This window comes from Mastomys coucha, unplaced genomic scaffold (genome assembly GCF_008632895.1).
Source record: "Mastomys coucha isolate ucsf_1 unplaced genomic scaffold, UCSF_Mcou_1 pScaffold22, whole genome shotgun sequence".
NCBI lineage: Eukaryota > Metazoa > Chordata > Mammalia > Rodentia > Muridae > Mastomys > Mastomys coucha.
The window spans coordinates 177327995-177345636 of record NW_022196905.1 but is presented as its reverse complement, the minus strand read 5'-3'; positions in this window follow the sequence as shown (position 1 = coordinate 177345636).

Below are 17642 nucleotides of genomic sequence, written 5' to 3'. Positions count from 1 at the left end.
ACTTGGACCCCAGCACCGGGGCTGCTCACAAGCTTCTATGGCTTAGTTTGGTATGAAGAGTCACCATGACCATGGCAACTCTTATAAAGGAAAACATTTCATTGGGGCTGGCTAACAGTGTCAGAGGTTTAATCCATTATTGTCCTGGTGTGAAACATGGTGGCATGCAGGCAGACATGGTGCTAGGAAAGGAGCGGAGAGCTCTCTATCTTGATCGACAGGTAGCAGGAGACTGCGTGTCACATAGAGGGCATGGCTTGAGCATATAAGACTTCAAAGTCCCTCCCCCCCATAGTGTCACTCTTCTTCCAACAAGGCTACATTTCCTAATAGTGTTACTCCCTATGGGTCACATTGAGTCTATGGAGACCACTCCTATAAGTCCAGTTCCAGAAGATTCAGCACCCTATTCTAGCCTCCACTTGCACCAGACAAGCACACACTGCACATACATAAATACATAGCATTCATACGCATAAAATAAACTTGATTTAAAGTTAGTTACTAGGTTGCTAACCCAGTCTCATGCTGTTGCCATGGTGACAGGACTTCCCTGCAGCCTTTACAGTGAGAACAGGATTTCCAGGCTCTGCTGTTTCATCAACGATTTCTTTGGGAGGACCAAGTCATTTGGTCCTTGCATTTGGTTACAGTGGCTCTGTGCTCCCAACACAGAAATATACCTAAGGATAATAATGAACCTTGGGTAATCCCAAAGTATTACTATGATGAAGGTGGGTTAGGAACATAAATGCTATAAAAGTCCCTGTAAAAACTAAGTCAACTTTAGTTTCTGTATATCGAAATGCCTTGAAAGAAATATCTTAGGAAGGATTCACAATTCAGGGTGAGAGGCATTTTCACATCTGTTTGAGTGTTAACTCTTTCAAAATGCTAAAGCATACCTATTAGGTCTTCTAAATGATTGAGCCATGGTGCTTCAGAATTTTATTGCCTGGAACACAACAACAGTATTTTAGCAAGAGCCGCATCCTTGGGAGGAAAATCAACGCTGTATTTGTGCACCACTTATGTTTGCCCCAAGACCCAAAGTTGGAGCCATCAAGCTTCTTTTGTAAGTACATCAGTAAGTGAATTCTGTCCAGGGATCATTAAAGTTGGAATGTTTCTTATATGAATTTTGCGCATGTATTACTCAACTCGTTTGTTCATAAGCTCCTTAATTCTTCTGAAAGGTTTTAAAGAAGAGATGAAATGCCTTGGGAGTAAACATCACTGAAATAAATTACAAAATATGGTTTTGTGTCTCCAGTCACTACATTTTATCTCTGACCATAACTATGTTGTCTTATCAAGCAATTTTGTCAAGGCCTGAAATACTTGGGGTGCTCATAGTTCATGAAATTGTATATAAACACTTATTTCAGAAGTCTTGGTATTTTCCACTGTTCAGCATCCTGAGAATTTCTGAGTTTGAGATTGTTATCAGTTGAACTGCAATAATATGGTCATGGAAGATCAATTTGGGGTAGAAATATCCACTTTGGCTTTATCTTTTTATTTTCCTTTGCTTACATGATTTTATCTTCAAACAGGTGTCTATTTTAGTTTGCCTTGGGTTTTTCTTTTATAGAAGTCTGGTACATTTGCTTAGGGTTAGAACATGTAGTTCATAAACTAATTTAACTGGGTCATGTAAGATTATAACTAAGGAGACAGAGAGAGCAAGATGGCAGGTCTACATGTGTTAGAGTCCACAACTTCCTCAGAGTTCTTTGCATCTAGCAGGCCACAGGTGACTGGCAACAGATAGCCCAGTGGATGGTGTGACAATCACTATTTTATGGGACAACACAACTGATTGCCAAGATAGCTCATCAATCATTAGGTATGTAAGCTGTATATGGTGCCCAAAGTCAGTGATTTCAGCACTTGGGAGGATAGAGTTCAAAGCCAACCTGGGATACAGTGAGAGCTTGTCTTAAATAAAGTAATTCAAATCAAAACAAAACCCCAAGTGCTTCTGGATGGGTATTTCTGGAAAGGACTAGCATTTAGTATAGTAAACTGAGTAGGGAAATTTCATCTTCCTAGTGGGTATCACCCAGTAGGACCCCAACAGAAGAAAATGGAGGAGGAGAGGAATCTTTTTTTGCCCCTGGAGCTGAGGCAACATCTTCTGCCCTTCAGCATCAGATCTTTCCAGCTCTTGGATTCCAAGACTTACACTGTCACCCCACCCCCTGTAGTTTTTGGTTTCAGATGGTGCTCACAGCCACCAGCATCTTCCCGAATTCCCAGGCCATCCACCATGGACTGAACCTCAGCTGCTGCACCAACTTTCCTGGTTCCCGGATTGCACATGACAGACTGTGGGACTCTTCAGCCTCTATAATTGCTGGCGTCAATTCCCATAATGCATTTCCTTGGATGCGCCTACACATCATGTTGGATCCGTTTCCCTGGAGGATCGTCTTTTGTAGAGGATTTCATTGTCAACCCCATACTTAAATATTTACAAAGCTTGCTTCCCATCTTGGTTTGAGATGAAAATTAAGTGGTAGTAGACGTTCCCCTGTGAATTCTCTGATGCACACCCAGAAGACCGTGTATCCCACTTTGGACACAGACACCTGAGTGCATAATTAACCTTAGAGAATGCTAAAACTGAGATTCCTCCCAGCCCAATACTATTGTAATCATGGATGCGTATAACTTACAATACATCTCAACTTTTCCACAGCATTCCTCTTCCTGCCTCCTCAACGTGCTCTCCCTCGAAGCTTCACTTTGATGCAATATTGGTTTTCAGCTGCTATTTTCCTCTGTATCACTGGATAGCTATACTGTGCAAGATTGCAGAGCTGGTTTATTCCATCCAAAGTTTCTGGCATGCCCATGATGGATGGGCCTATTCTAGCATGCAATAGCAATGCATCTCAGTTTGTTGAGTGCCATCACTGAGGTAGACACTGGATCCCCAGAGAGGATATACAGCCATAGAGACAGTGTAATTTTGGGTCCTATCTAGACTATATTTTCTTTGGTGCTAAGGATTGAGCTTATGGCCTTGTTCCTGCTATACTATATATACTGAGCTTTATCTTAGCCATTTTTTATTCTGTGTGTGTGTGTGTGTGTGTATGTGTATTCATATTATGTGCCAGTGCATGGGCATGCAGAGGCCAGAGATGGATGCAAGGTGACTTTCTCAATTGCTCATCACTTTGTTTTCTGAGAGTCTCCCATCAATCCTGGAGCTCACCTATGTGCTAGACTAGCTGGCCAGTAATCCCCATGGATCCATCACTCTCCACATCTTCAGTGTTGGGATTATAGGAGTGTCCAGCCATGATCAACCTTTTTGTGTGCAGTAAAGACGTTAGTGTGCATCTTTCAAACTGTGGTACTTTTTCATAGAACCACTGCACAGTCATTAAGTTGGGTAATCCGTGACAATACAATGCAGCCAGCAACCTCCACCCACCTCATTCAATTCCTCTCTGTCAGAAAGAACCTTAGTACTCCAACCACGGTGAAATACAGCTGCCCAGAATATCCCCGTGTTTAAGCAGCTTGAGCGCTGGTCTCTAGAACTGGGCCATCGCCTCACTGAGTAGCCATGAGTTAAGTCTAACTGGGAATGATCCTTTAGGGAAATTAGCTACAAATCCAGTTCATTATTTTGAATTTCCTCTGGCCATATGCATTCTTTTTCCATATAAGGATGCAAAGTACCACAGATCCTTATAGCACCTTAAGATCTGGAATTCTAAAGGAAGATGCCTGGGCACATGCAGGGCCCTGATGACTTTCAGATTGCTTCTCCTGTACTGACTCATCCTATGGCTGCTATACACAGGCCTGGGTTATTAGACACATAGCTGACTCCACATGACACTACAAGTTGTGGTGTTCAAACTCTTCAGACAATCCTATAGGTCCCACAGTTCCATAAAAATATAAATATTAGGGACCCAATCCCCTACTTTCTTAAAGGGAAGGTTGTTTTTTTTTCCCCACATTTACTGTTTGTTTCAAGATTAAGGCATTTAATTCTCAATTTTAAAAGAAGTTTCATTTACTTGGTTTTCTTTGCAGTGTTTGGGATGAAACTCAGGGCTTTGAATATACAGGCAAGTGTCCTGCACGTGAGTTACTTCCCCAGCTCCTTTAAAACAATCAACCTGAAGAACGAGGTGGTTTAACGTATACTTGTGACAGTGTTAAGTTTTGACTAATAGATATGCTTGGATTATATAGGAGGCACCACGGTGATTATTTTCCAATTAAAATCTTTATTCATGGGCCCGGAGTGAGCATGGGCTGGACCAAAAGGGAGAAAGGGAAGGGAAAAAAAAAATCTTTACTCATGGATGAAATAGCAGTGTGTCATAGATTCTAGAACGACTTCACACAACACATCTCCATAATTGGATAGTTCATGCAGAGACCCACACACAGCACTACTTGGGAATTCGTTGTTTTGCGGCTGAGAAAAGTTTTCCTTTCTGTTTTTATTTGCTGTGACTGGAGCGCACCAGGATCTTGGACTATTTTCTCTTTTCTGTGTACGGTTCTTTCCTTTCTGTCCTTCCCCAAACATCCCAAGCACAAAGACACCCACCTCCGTCCTTACCATTCAGGAGGAGCTGATGGGTCAGTAGCTCTCCTAGGTGTCCTCGGGAGTTTAGCCTTCCATAAATAATTACGGCCCTAAACCTCCAGTCCCCACACTCCTGATGCGGAGGAGAGAGATCCAGTTCTTTTTGATGGTTTGATGTCTGTGTTACACTTAATGTGTTGCCTGGAGCTTTCTCCCTTTGGCCCATCAATCATTCTGTATTCCATGGCATTTCCCCAGCCTCAAACCTGCAGTTAGTTTTTCCTGTACACACCCATGTAAGGCAAGCCTAATTACTTTTCATTTACACTTTATATTTTTTTAAGCATACAAAATGTAGTGAACAGTGCCTTTAATGAAGAGTACAAACATTTCTTCAACCAATATGTTCACACTCTGAGTCAGCAATCTAATTTATCCCAACTCGACATGTGAGGAAATCCGTTGAGGACTGTGTGTTAGAAGCCTCGTTTATTTTATTCCCCGGTGAGTCTTATTAGCTGTAGTTGTAGAAGTCCATGAAGAGCGCATTCTAGCTATACTTAAATTATCTCAAGTTACAACTTGCATCTCATGAAACATGCTTGTTTTGATAGTAACCTCCTGGATCACATGGCGGTTTTGACCCTTCTGAGCCCCCAGAAGATGGTGGTGGACAAATAGCATGACCCGTGTGCACACTGAGAAGCAGTCTGCCACCTTCTGAGCGCCTATGGCCTGGGCATGCTTTTTTGCACGTACAGCTAGCTGGCCTGTACTTCTGCACTTCCTGGATGAACCAGTGAATATTTGTGCTTATTTATAACAGCCTATCTCCAAAAAGGACTTCAGGCGGCTTGCAAAATTGATTAATAGCCATTGGAAAAATAGAATCCAGAGCCAAAGTCAGGTTTTATCTGGAAGAAACCTTCACTGCAACTAAGCAAAACAGTTGATCGATGCCAGAAATGAGCTAAAAACTGCCCAGGAAGGCTCATTAATGCTCATTATATGCTCTGTAAGCCCTGCAAATAAAAACGCACTCTAAAAGCTGCATAATACAGCAGATTACATCAACCTAGACCATTTGCAATTGTGAAACGCTGACAGCTTCGAAGATAAAGGGCATCCTTGTAGTGAAGTGCACAAAGCTCGCCTTTGAATAGGAAGGAGTCCTTCCCTGTCCAAGTAGAAATTCAGAACACCTACAAAACTTGCCTGCGATGGAAAATGTGAAACCAGTTGATTACTTCTTTCTTCCAGGCCAAAAAATCAACCATGCCAAATTTAAAAAAAAAAAAATGTGTAAACAAGTAAAGAAATCCTAGAATAAGACCATGAATTTAAGAGAATATTACAGTCCTCAATTCGGAAACTCGGAGGCTTTTATCAAGGGGACTTTGAGCAGTGTGAAGTTCTTAAAGCAGCAAGTTTTAAAGTATATCTAAAACCTGAACGAGTCCACTTCCTGCGTGAGCTACTGCACGAGTCGTCTAGAGATCCCCGTTCTGTTTGGTAGCCACTCTCCTGTCAGCAAATGGCTTGCTGTTCAATGAATCGCTGTTTGCCTGTAATCTGAGAGATGACATTTATTGACTGAAATTCCAGCATGGTCACATTGGTAAGCTTACAGAGTTCTGGTTGGAAGCCACTTACATGAGTGTATCATTACCTTTCCCCTGGCATTTTAAAGAGTCTTTTTTGGGATGTTTTTCCTAATGACCCAATGACATTTTAATATCTTAGGTATTTCCTGTAGGCCTATACTATTAAAAACAAACAGTTGTTCTCATCAGTTCCTCAAGGACCAAGTTTCACTCCTGTCAAAAATTCAAAACTTACATTGAGTAAAATTGGGAAAACAAATTTGTCAATGAATTCGGCTAATCAGACAAGGAAGCTTTCCTAAATATGGGAGAGAAATCAAGGTCCTGGGCGAACGGATGAAAATCAGAGTCAGTTGAACAGCTACCAACTCTGCCACATTCTGAGGCTGGCTTCTGCCTTCTGAAGTGACAAAGGTGACACCATCTTGTGCTGACTCTTTTGTGATTGCTCAGACACATCGCACCCTCTCCCTGACCCCCAGCAACAGCCTCATCTGCCTAGGCAACACATTTGAACTTTCCATGATCCAGAGGTATTAATCAAAACAATTCATGTTTACACAAACTTTAAACTAAAATAACTGAAGAAGGTACAAGTCAAAATTAATTGTCATGAGGTATCTGAAGTAACTCTCTTCTGCCTAAACTGACATTGACCCTTATCCAACACTGATATCATTATAGGTTTTTGCTTTTTAAAATGCTCTATCTCTGAGCTTTAGCAAAGAGGCTTTGGTTGGGACATGAGCCCACTCTTGGTGGCTGGCTAAAATTAAAGGACTCATATTCTTAACTGGCTTAATAGTCATGGTTGTCTGTAGTTCCTCATGCAAATGTATTGCACTTCCATGTGGCTAGTTATGTCAGAACACACAGAGCCCCTACTCTGGTGTTCTGACTGGTGTGTTGACTATTTCACTTTTAATTATTTCCCTTCCCTTTGTGTGCTCATTATAGTCACAAATAACACTTATGATTTATATTTTCTTCTGTCTGGGAAAGATGACAAGGTAGATTTAAAATACAATCAAAGGCAAATAATAAAAGGACAGAAATTACAAAAAAAAGTCAAGGTTTTAATTATACCAAGGGACATGTTATGTCTAAGAGTCAATGATTTGAAAGCCTAGCCTAAAGGACTAGTAGAGGTGGCCCAGAGGATCCTAGGGAAAGAGCAGGGCAGGGCTTCCTGCCCTGGGGAGGCTGGCAAGTTTCAACCCCCCACTATCACTGTCTAACCTCAGCTGGAATGCTTCCCTTTCATACTTTTTCTTTTTCTTTTTTTTCAGGTTTTCATTTTGCATGTTTTCCTTAAAGTATGATGGGATGATAGAATCCGTTCTGGGACATCCTTCCGGCATTTGAACTGATTGAATTTGGAAGGATTGCTTCCAAAGGTACAATTTTTAATATTGGCACAGTTAATATACAGCTAGGCAATCAGAAGATCTTCAATGTCAGAATCAACTACTGTTGTGACAATCCAAGCATCATCTCAGAGTTCCCAAGGATATTCACTCTGAGTTCAGCAGACTCTCTTGGAAGGCTTACACAAAGAACTCTGATGTGTAGGTTGGGGGCTGGGCTCCTTGTGTTGGCCAGAGGGACTGGTACCCATATAACTAAAAGTGGGTTAAGTCACTACAGAAGAAACCCCCAAACAGAACTGTTTGCATACTGATGCTTCCTTTGATTAGCTCTAGCTGAGGTTCCCTCCCGTTCAGCCTCCTCTTCGGAGCCTCTAAATCTCTATTGCAGGTGTTACATAAACACCAGTAACTGAAAACGCACTTTTGAGCTTGTGGGTCTTAAATTGTGGGTAATTCTCGTTAAGAGTCAAAAGATCATGGGGACTAAAGAGCCCCAAGAAATGTTCTGTTCCAGACACTTCTCTGCAAGGAACTGAGAAGCGAGCCTGCAGCAGTCTCTCCTTTGGTCTAATGTATCAGCTCCAGCAAGGACTTGCCATGTTGGCTCGCTGCTCTTTTATCTCCAAAGCACAGAACAATGCCTGGCATTTGGTGTGTGCCCTGCAAATATTTGTTAGAACACATGATTGATGGTGTCATTTCTTTGCCTGACTTGGCCTTTTCATAAGTTAGAAACCATTACCTTAATACATATAACATTTACCATTGGATTTTTTTTTCTCCCCAAACGTAAAATTAGTTTGTGCTAGATATGGTAAAATTTTTGAGAAAGTGCATAACAAATCCTATTGCTTAGTGGACTGTCTGAAAATGTTTCTTTATAAAGAAATGCAAACGCTCAGAGATGCACAATTAAAAGGCTATAATCAGGCCGGGCATTGGTGGCACACGCCTCTAATCTCAGCACTTGGGAGGCAGAGGCAGGCGGATTTCTGGGTTCGAGGTCAGCCTGGTCTACAGAGTGAGTTCCAGGATAGCCGGGTCTACACACAGAGAGAAACCCTGTCTCAAAAAAACCAAACAAACAAACAAACAAACAAAAAGGCTATAATCATTAGTAATCCCATTGTAATTTTTCTAGCTTGCAATGTGTTTTCTCTTCTTCTCTTCTCTCCGTCCCACTCTCCCTGTTCCATCCTCCCTCTTGCTTTATCCCTCCCACTGTCCCTTCCCTTCTCACTCCCTCCTTTTCTTCCCCCTCCCTCCCTCCCGTTTTGTACTCTGTATGTATGTTTTGTTGTTGATAAATGTTTGTTTCTCTTTTTTTTGTTGTTTTTGACACAGGGTCTCAGCAGAATTCCATATGCTGACCAGGCTAGCCTTGAACTTACAGAGATCTCCCAATTTATAATCCTATTAAGTAGAGCTAAAATTTGAAGATATCTATATACATATATAATCTACATGTACAAGTTATACATGGACATTCACATTTTATTACATTTTCCCCAACACAATCCTAATTTTTTTTAAAAAAAATTTTTTTAGATTTATTTAGTGGTGTGTGAGTGTATGTGTGTGGGGGGATATGGGTGTTGTTTACATGTATGTCTATGCATCATGTGCCTGGCTGATGGGTGTTGTTTACATATCTATCTGTGAATCTTGTGACTGGCTGGTCCATGGAGTCAGAACATAGTATTCAAACCCATGGAATTAGAGTTACACATGGTTGTAAGACACAATGTATAATGAGTAAGTGAAACACAGTTTCCATGGTGGACAAGATACCAGGTCAGAGTAACTGGCTGATTATAGTTTGGGAAACAAAGAAAAAAGAAATGTCTCTGACTCCACCCGCTGCTTCACTAGCCCCCCAAACCAACATGAATAAATAGCGCAGATAAACTTCTGCAATTGCACCTAGAAACTCTCTATCAGACTAGAGTTGCTGCTAGGACTGCAACCAGTGCTGTGTTTCAGTGCAGATAACTGGGGTTAAAACACTGACCAGGAAATCCATTCCAGTGGTGCCAGTAGGGATTTCGAAGAACGGGTCTTCTTGGCGGTTGCCAGGGCTACCATCTTGCAAGGATAAGAATAAGCTCTAAACCAAGCCGAGCTTGTGTGCCCCAGCCACCAGCTGCTTTGAGCAAGAGTGTCTGATGTGTTTTGAAGTCAAACCAAATAATTACAGAAAAGGAAAGGGCTCAAGCACTTTCAAATTTCTTCTTCCTATTTCTACTAATTGCCGTTTATTCTGTATAGTGAAGCCACGTGGTCCATTGAAAGCAAGTGCTGACATAGTCATATCCCATATAAAAAATCAAGGTGGCTTGCTTCTTACTGAGCGTGAGATCAAGGTCTGCTTATCTGAGGGGCTGGAGAGATGCCTTGGTGAGTAAGAGTGCTGGTTGATCTTCCTTGGGACTCTGGTTCAATTCTCACCTATATGGCCGCTCACAACTATGTGACTCTAGTTCTAGGGGATCTGATGCCTTCTATATTATGCAGTCACTTGATGCACATGAAGCACAGATATACATGCAGGCAAAACACCCATACACATATACAATGCAATGCAATGCAATGCAATGCAATGCAATACAGTACAGTACAATAGATTTGTTTATCTGAGTTATCCCCATCCTGACCCTCTCCAGCTCCTTTTCACTCCATTCCAGTTCTCTTCCTCCTCTTTCTCCTCCTTCCCTCCTCTTTTTCATCTTCTTCATTTTCTTCTATTTCTTCTTCTTCTTTCCAATAATAGATGTTTTAGTTAGGGTTTCACTGCTGTAAACAGACACCATGACCAAGGCAAGTCTTATAAAGGACAATATTTCATTGGGACTGGCTTACAGGTTCAGAGGTTCAGTCAATTATCATCAAGGTGAGAACATGGCAGTGTCCAGGCAGGCATGGTACAGGCCTGAGAGTTCTGCATCTTCATCTGAAGGCTGCTAGCAGAATACTGACTTCCAGACAGCTAGCATGAGGGTCTTAAAGCCCACATCCACAGTGACACGCCTACTCCAACATGGCCACACCTACTCCAACAAGGCCACATCTCCAAAGAGTACCACTCCCTGGGCCAAGCATATTTAAACCATGACAACAGACATTTCTTAATTGTGGTACGATGTACAGAACATAACCAACCATTACCACCCTGAGAATTTGAGTGAATGGATAGGAGTATCAAGAGCATGCACACTGTGAACATTAGTGGTCTAGTCACTGTGACAAAATACCTTTCAGAAGTAACTTAGTAGAAGAAGGGTCTTTGGCAGAGTTTCAGCACCACTTTTAGATTTTCAAGGCCAACAGGGTACCATGGCAGGGGCAACTCAGGCTGTGGTCTCGGAAGCTTCCTGTACAAGAACAGTGGCACACAGGAAGCAACGCACTTCAGCCAGAACTGTGTGTGGGTATAATTTTCAAAGCCTCACCTTCTAAAGCGGGGATTTTCAACATGTGAGTCATGACTCCCACAGGGGCCACATATCGGATAGCCTGCTTATCAGATGTTTACATTTTGATTGATAACAATCGCAACAATACAGTGATGAAGCACCAAGAAAATAATTTTATGGCTGGGTGTCACCACAACAGGAGGAACTGTATTAAAAGGTTGCAGCACTAGAATGGTTGAGAAACATTGTGACTTTCACAATAGCATCAGAAGGGAGAGACCAAGCACTCAAGGGTTAGCCAGTGAGGGACATTTTTGATTGAAACTGCAATGATAACCATCATTACTATGGTTACTGATGACTCGGTGTTTTGAAACCACAAGGAAGTAAGTTCAAATCCCCAGCACCCAAGCAGAAAGCCAGGCATGGCTATACATGCCTGTAGCCAGAACATTTGTGGACAAGGACAAATGAATCTCTGAGAGCTTGCTAGCCGTCCATCCTGGGTCAAACGACATCAAGTTCAGAGAGAGACTCTGTCTCTAGGTGATAAGGTGGCAAGCAGCAGGGGAAGAAACTCTTCCTCCCATGTGCCGTGCACACCCTCATGCTCATGTGCATGTGCCAAGCACACATATGCCATACACACATCATACCACACACATACGCTGAACTTCATCCAAATATACTCTATTATAGAAAGGCAAGAGGAGTGGTCTTGTAAAGACTTGTTTGTGATGTAGAATAACGTATCTCTCAACGGACCCACTGGAGAAATGCAGAGTTCCTTAAGTCTGGTTTTCCTAAATAAGAACCGCCTGTCTATGGAAACACTTGCAGCCATGGGCACTCCACATCACAGATAAATTGGCCTAACCTAGAAACAAAATGCATATTTAAACTCTCATTAGCCTTTGAATACAGTAGAATTTTCTCTCTCTTTTTTTTTTCCTTGTAAGATCTTTTACAAATGGATACTTTCTTTAGATGTTGCTTCTTTTTAATATGGCCTCACGGGATGCCTGGCTACTGGATTATAAAAAAGCCATTGGAAATTCTTTCCTGAAGCCTTCGCTATTACTCAACAAATGGCCTGTGCTGGGAAACAGCATGCTGTTTGATTCTTATGAGAGCTATGCAGAGCCTCACACTGTATTGTCAATGGACTTGGAATGCATGATCAGACAAGATCCTGTAGCCTGTATATATGTTTAGAACGTACTGAGTGTTCCGCAGGAAGGTCTGAGGCCAGAAATATAATTATATGACTGCTTTTTATTACATTTAATTTTTAGGTGAGAGATGGAAAAATATATACGTGTGTATACGTATACATGTACACATACAAGAATATATATACATACACATATATTAATGTAAAAATAAACATGCATACAATAATTAACATATTATCATATACTATATTAATATAGTATACATAGATATATCATGTGTATTTATTTATATAATATATTAATATTTTATATGTGTATGCATATTTATATATTATATGTGTGTATACATCACACACACACACCATCCCTCACCTCAAAGTTTCAATGTAATAAAAAGGCGCCCAGGTAAATTAGAGGCTACACAGCAGGTGTGTGCACATGATTATATACCTAGATAGTGTATTAAATGCTAGTTATAACAAGTCCTACCATGGTGAGAGAGACTAACAAAATCTGGTCTTGTAATGGGAGGACTTCATGAAAGACACTGTGATACAAAGCTACTGTAAATGTTTGCTCGGAACTGACGCATTAGCCTTCATGTAACTCAAATCTACGTGACACACAAATGACTTCCAGACCTCACTTAAGTTCCTTAACAGCCATTACAAATCATGGTGTCAGAATACCTCCAAACAGGCCTTCAAGAAAACGTGATGAAGGCCAGCAGGTGCTCAGCAGGTGGGGTTTTGTTGTTGTCGTTGTTGTTTTGATTTTAACTATGAAGGACTTGGAAAAAAAATTCCTCAGAACAACCCATATATGAAATCAATGGGACTTAAGGTCAGGCTTTCATCGAGAGGTGCCCTAGGAGCAAAGGCCTTATTACAGACCTGCAGGAGGTTCGCTCCCAACCTGAGTGTTTCTTGTTACTAGATACCATCAGAAGGAAGCTGTTGGCAAGGGCTGAGTCCTGCAGTACTTCCCTCTTCCCGTCAGTTAGCATAACATCATTTGGCTGGGGCTCTGGGTATTGACTGTTATGTAATACAAACACGCTTATGTAAGGAGAATGGAGCCCCGTACTGATCGATGCGTTCAAAGCATACATGTTTGTGTCTGTGCTTTCTCCAGAGAATGCTGTGTAGAACTGCAAGGTATTCATTCAGAAAGTGACATCACAACATGGCCTATCTACTTCATGTCCTTCCCTGGCAACTGTCACTTCTTATTGCATGGGTCTATCTCTATTACAACTAGTCCCCAGCTGTGTGTATCTATGGGACAAACAGTTGGTTTGTTGTCTCTGCCCCAAACAAAAATGTCTAGACTTGTACTGCAGGCATAACCTGCTCTCTTAATAGCTTTGTACTTAGAGTTAATGGTTCCAGGCAGCCCCACTCTCTCCTTACTCCCTAGAGCTTTCAAAAACTTCCCAGATGCATGCAGTTGTTAGGAACCTCACTCTGATGTCAATTCAGGTTTCCCTTCTTACTAGTTTTGCATAAGTTACTTAAAGTAATTTCCTCGTTTGTAAACGTGCATGCTGGCACCTGTCGCCAAAGCCTGCGTGCATAAATAATTCACTGCCAGTGGCTGATGACGACAGCCTACCATTTATATTTTTATGGTTGGTCTATATTACATAGACAAGCTATGAAGATACCTGAATGAATTGCTTCAATATCTTGACACTTAGAGCTTCTAAATTTCCAATTTATTTAATGTGTGTTTCAGTAAAGCTCTTACTTCTCTGGGAAAAGCTGTAATTTTATCTCCTCTTGTCATTGGGTTTGTTGGGGTGGGATGCTGGTCCTAGGGTTAACAGGAAGGACAGTGACTTTACAGCCAACCCTAGACAGTGTAGACTCATAGTGGCTTGTATGTTATATCTGCCCTGTGTGATAGTAGCCCAGCAGGCTGCACACAGGGACACAGGGACCACAGGGAATTGTGGGAGGCACAATTTAGAGTATCCAGGATGAAGTGTCTGCTGCTTTTACAGAGGCTATGACTGCCTTGCTTGAATAATTCTGCAAGTTGGCAGAATGGCAACTGTCTCTGGTGCCCTTGATAACAGAACATTATTCATGTAGGGGACATTATTCATGAGAGCAGAGCTGGACAGAGAAATTCCAGTTAGATTATTCACCTTTCTGATTTCACCAAGTCAAGGTAGCATATAATCCTGACCCTTAACTTCAATATGTATGTCAGCATGAGAGACTTTGGTCTCTTGATGTGCAAACCAGTACATATGACTATCCCCCAAATAACTATAATTTGCTAAACGGGTCTCTTTTAAAATAAATTCTTTGCACTACTTGTAATGGTTAGTTTTCATCTTCAAGTTGACAGAATTTAGGATCATGCTGGAGACTAATCTTTAGTTATGTCTGTGATGGTATTTCCAGATTAGACCCACTCTCAACATGGATGGTACCATCGCATAGACTGGGTCCCCAGGATGAGTAAGATGGCGAATGTGAGCCCTAATTCCTCGCTCGGCTTCTAGACCCTAGTGGCAAGGTGACCAACCGCCTCACATTCCTACAGTCATAATAGATTATATCCACACATTTTGAGCCAAAATAAATCTTACCTTTCTTAATTACTTAAGTAACATATTTTGTCACAGCATGGAATAGAAGTAACTAAAATATTATGCTAGGCTGAGGCTAGACACAACAAAGAAAGAAGCTATTATTTGGTACTGTGGAGTAATATAAAATGGTCTTTACGTGAAATATGGGTGCCATTTGATTCCTATAGCCTAGTTTCCAGTACATTACTGTGGATACTGTCACCGATTAGGTGGAGAAGAAGGCTTATCTGTAGCCTCAGTGTCAAAATAACCAAGGTTTGTCATTTTATCATGTGTTATCTCTTGCTTCACAGCTCTCCCTGTCCCCATGGCTGAAAATTAACTTTCTTTTCTTGCCTATTTCACGACATCTTTATTTGTATGTGTGGCCATACGTTAAGGATTTGGAGAGTCAAAAGACTCGCTAAGCTTTGCAAAGCTTATCAGGACAAGAATAAAGAAAGTGGGGCTGGGGAAGTAGCTTAGTCGGTAGAGCTCTTGCCTAGCATTCCCAATCTCTATGTATTCAATCCCCATCTCTATGTGAACCAGGTGCTGTGACTGATTCACGCAATCTCAACACTCACGAGATAAACAGAAGAGGAGCTGAAGTTCAAGGTCAACCTCACCTATTACAAGTTTCAGTCCAGCCTGCCCTACCTTAAACCCTAAACTGAAGAATAAAAAGAGTCTTCTCCCTCTTCTGCATCCCTTAGGAAGAATGACCCTATGGTGCTCACACATGCAATGAAGCATCATATACAGCTGAAGGGAATGAGGCAAGTCTACATGTGAATTTACACAAATGACCATCACAAGAAAGGATCGGCTAGTGGAACACCCAAAACTGGCCATCGCACAGTAGGCCCTTACTCTGGCCTTTGTTAATGAATGAATATTTATATAGCTATGAGTAGGACTAACCAGCTCACAGTCCAAAAAGATGTACGCATTTACAGCAAACCCCACAGGGCCAACTTGCCTACTTTCAACAATTTTCCAACTAAACCATGTGCCATTGTTTGCCTTGAGCCCAGGTCTTGGATCATCTCCATCAAGCACCTGCTATGGTTCCACTGTGTAACATCTGATTCATTTTACCCAAGTCTACTACTATTTCAGAAAAAATAAAACGTACCCAAGATGGTTTAGATTATTACAGCTTGTATGTCCTTGTGTTAAATGATACTGTGTGTGCACCAGACACAAAAAGAAGACAAGATAGTCTTCTGCTCATCAGCAGAGGGCTAGTGTATCACCTGTCCCCTCAAAGTGTGAATGTGGGTACCGAATTCTTCCTTCATCTACCTGAACACACGCACACACACACACACACACACACACACAGAGAGAGAGAGAGAGAGAGAGAGAGAGAGAGAGAGAGAGAGAGGATTTTGTTTTCATTTATCTCCTTAAATCCAAAGCCAGCCAAAAATCAAGGTGCTTTGGTCTCTACCCCCTGGTAGAGACCTCATATTTTTGGTAGACTTCAGAGATACTGTCCCTTTGGTATTGGTTATGACACTGGCAAACCCCAAACTTTGTCATACTCTTCTCATGGCACAGTGGCCCTCTGGAGAAAGACCAGAGGCACATCCTGTCTTGAAAGAGATGGTTTCCTAGAACAGGTCATGCTGGCACCTGTTCCCAGTGTCAAAAAACTCTCAGGAGACACATCGTCTAGACGAGTTGGTCCCACTTCTTCCTAAAGTCACCACGGTTTTCCCTGCTGGTGCTATGTGTCCTGTCTTCAGAGTTGGGTATGACTGTTCCCACACTGCCTTCAGGGTTGCCAGATGTTTGTACTGTACTTTTCATCTCCATTGCGTTTTTTTGTTGGGCAATGCAGGTGCTGTAATTAGAAGACGGTATACTTCATATATGTGCAGGGAGCATGTTGAACCAACACACATGGTATAATGTATGATGGATTATTTTCCTTCAGAATATAACTAGAGGAGGTAGTTCCACATCAATAATCCTGAAGGGATCCCTTCCTGGAGCTCCATGCCCTGTAGTCAATGGGCTCTGAGTCAAACAATGTCCATGGTGTTCTTGGCAGAGATGGCCTCGGTATAGATATAGCCTCCCCCATAATGAACATTAGAGCTTCCCACTGACGCAATAGACTTTTAGAGAAAAGGGAACAGCTAAAAACAAAAGACAGGCAAGCTAGAACCATTGTACTAATTGCTATTGGATAGTCTTGTGGGTATCCATCCATATTATTCAATGAGAAGCCAGAGAGCCTGGTTTTTATAGACCTGTGACCTCTTTTGGATGTGTCACCATAACTTCTGGTGCAGTGAAGAGCAGGATAACAGGTGTTATAAGGTGGGGGTGGGGGTAGGGCTGGTAGATATGAGGCCCACAGTGACTAATCCAATGGTATATACATGGATCAGATTGGTACCACCTCTTTTGCTGATATAAAAGCTTGCAGAGATCACTGTGTTCTTGAATATGGTATACTAGCCATTGTTGGGTGCTCACTACAGTTTTCCCATGAAATCATTTATATCAATTATCATTTATATGAACTCATGGTATATCACGTTATACCATGTGTGTTGGTTCAACATGCCCCCTAACCAAGCTCTAACCAAGCTCTTTGCACTATTTTACCCACCATGGAATGTGGTAAAAGACTCACTATTTGTCACTTTTATCAAGAGAGTTCTCCATAGTTCCTCTATAGAGGAATTTTAATCAAGCAACATGGCTACTCTGGCTGGAATCCAGACATGCCCTCAATACACACCTTTAACCACAAACAATGAAGGTATAGTTTGTGGAGAGAAGCAGCCATGTTTGAAAGTGACATCTACTTGAGAGGCAGTCAAAGTGATGAATAGAGAAAGACTTAACAGAATGAGTCAGAGATAAGATATGCCCAATGTTCACAAGAACAGCAAGAGTTAGTTTGAGG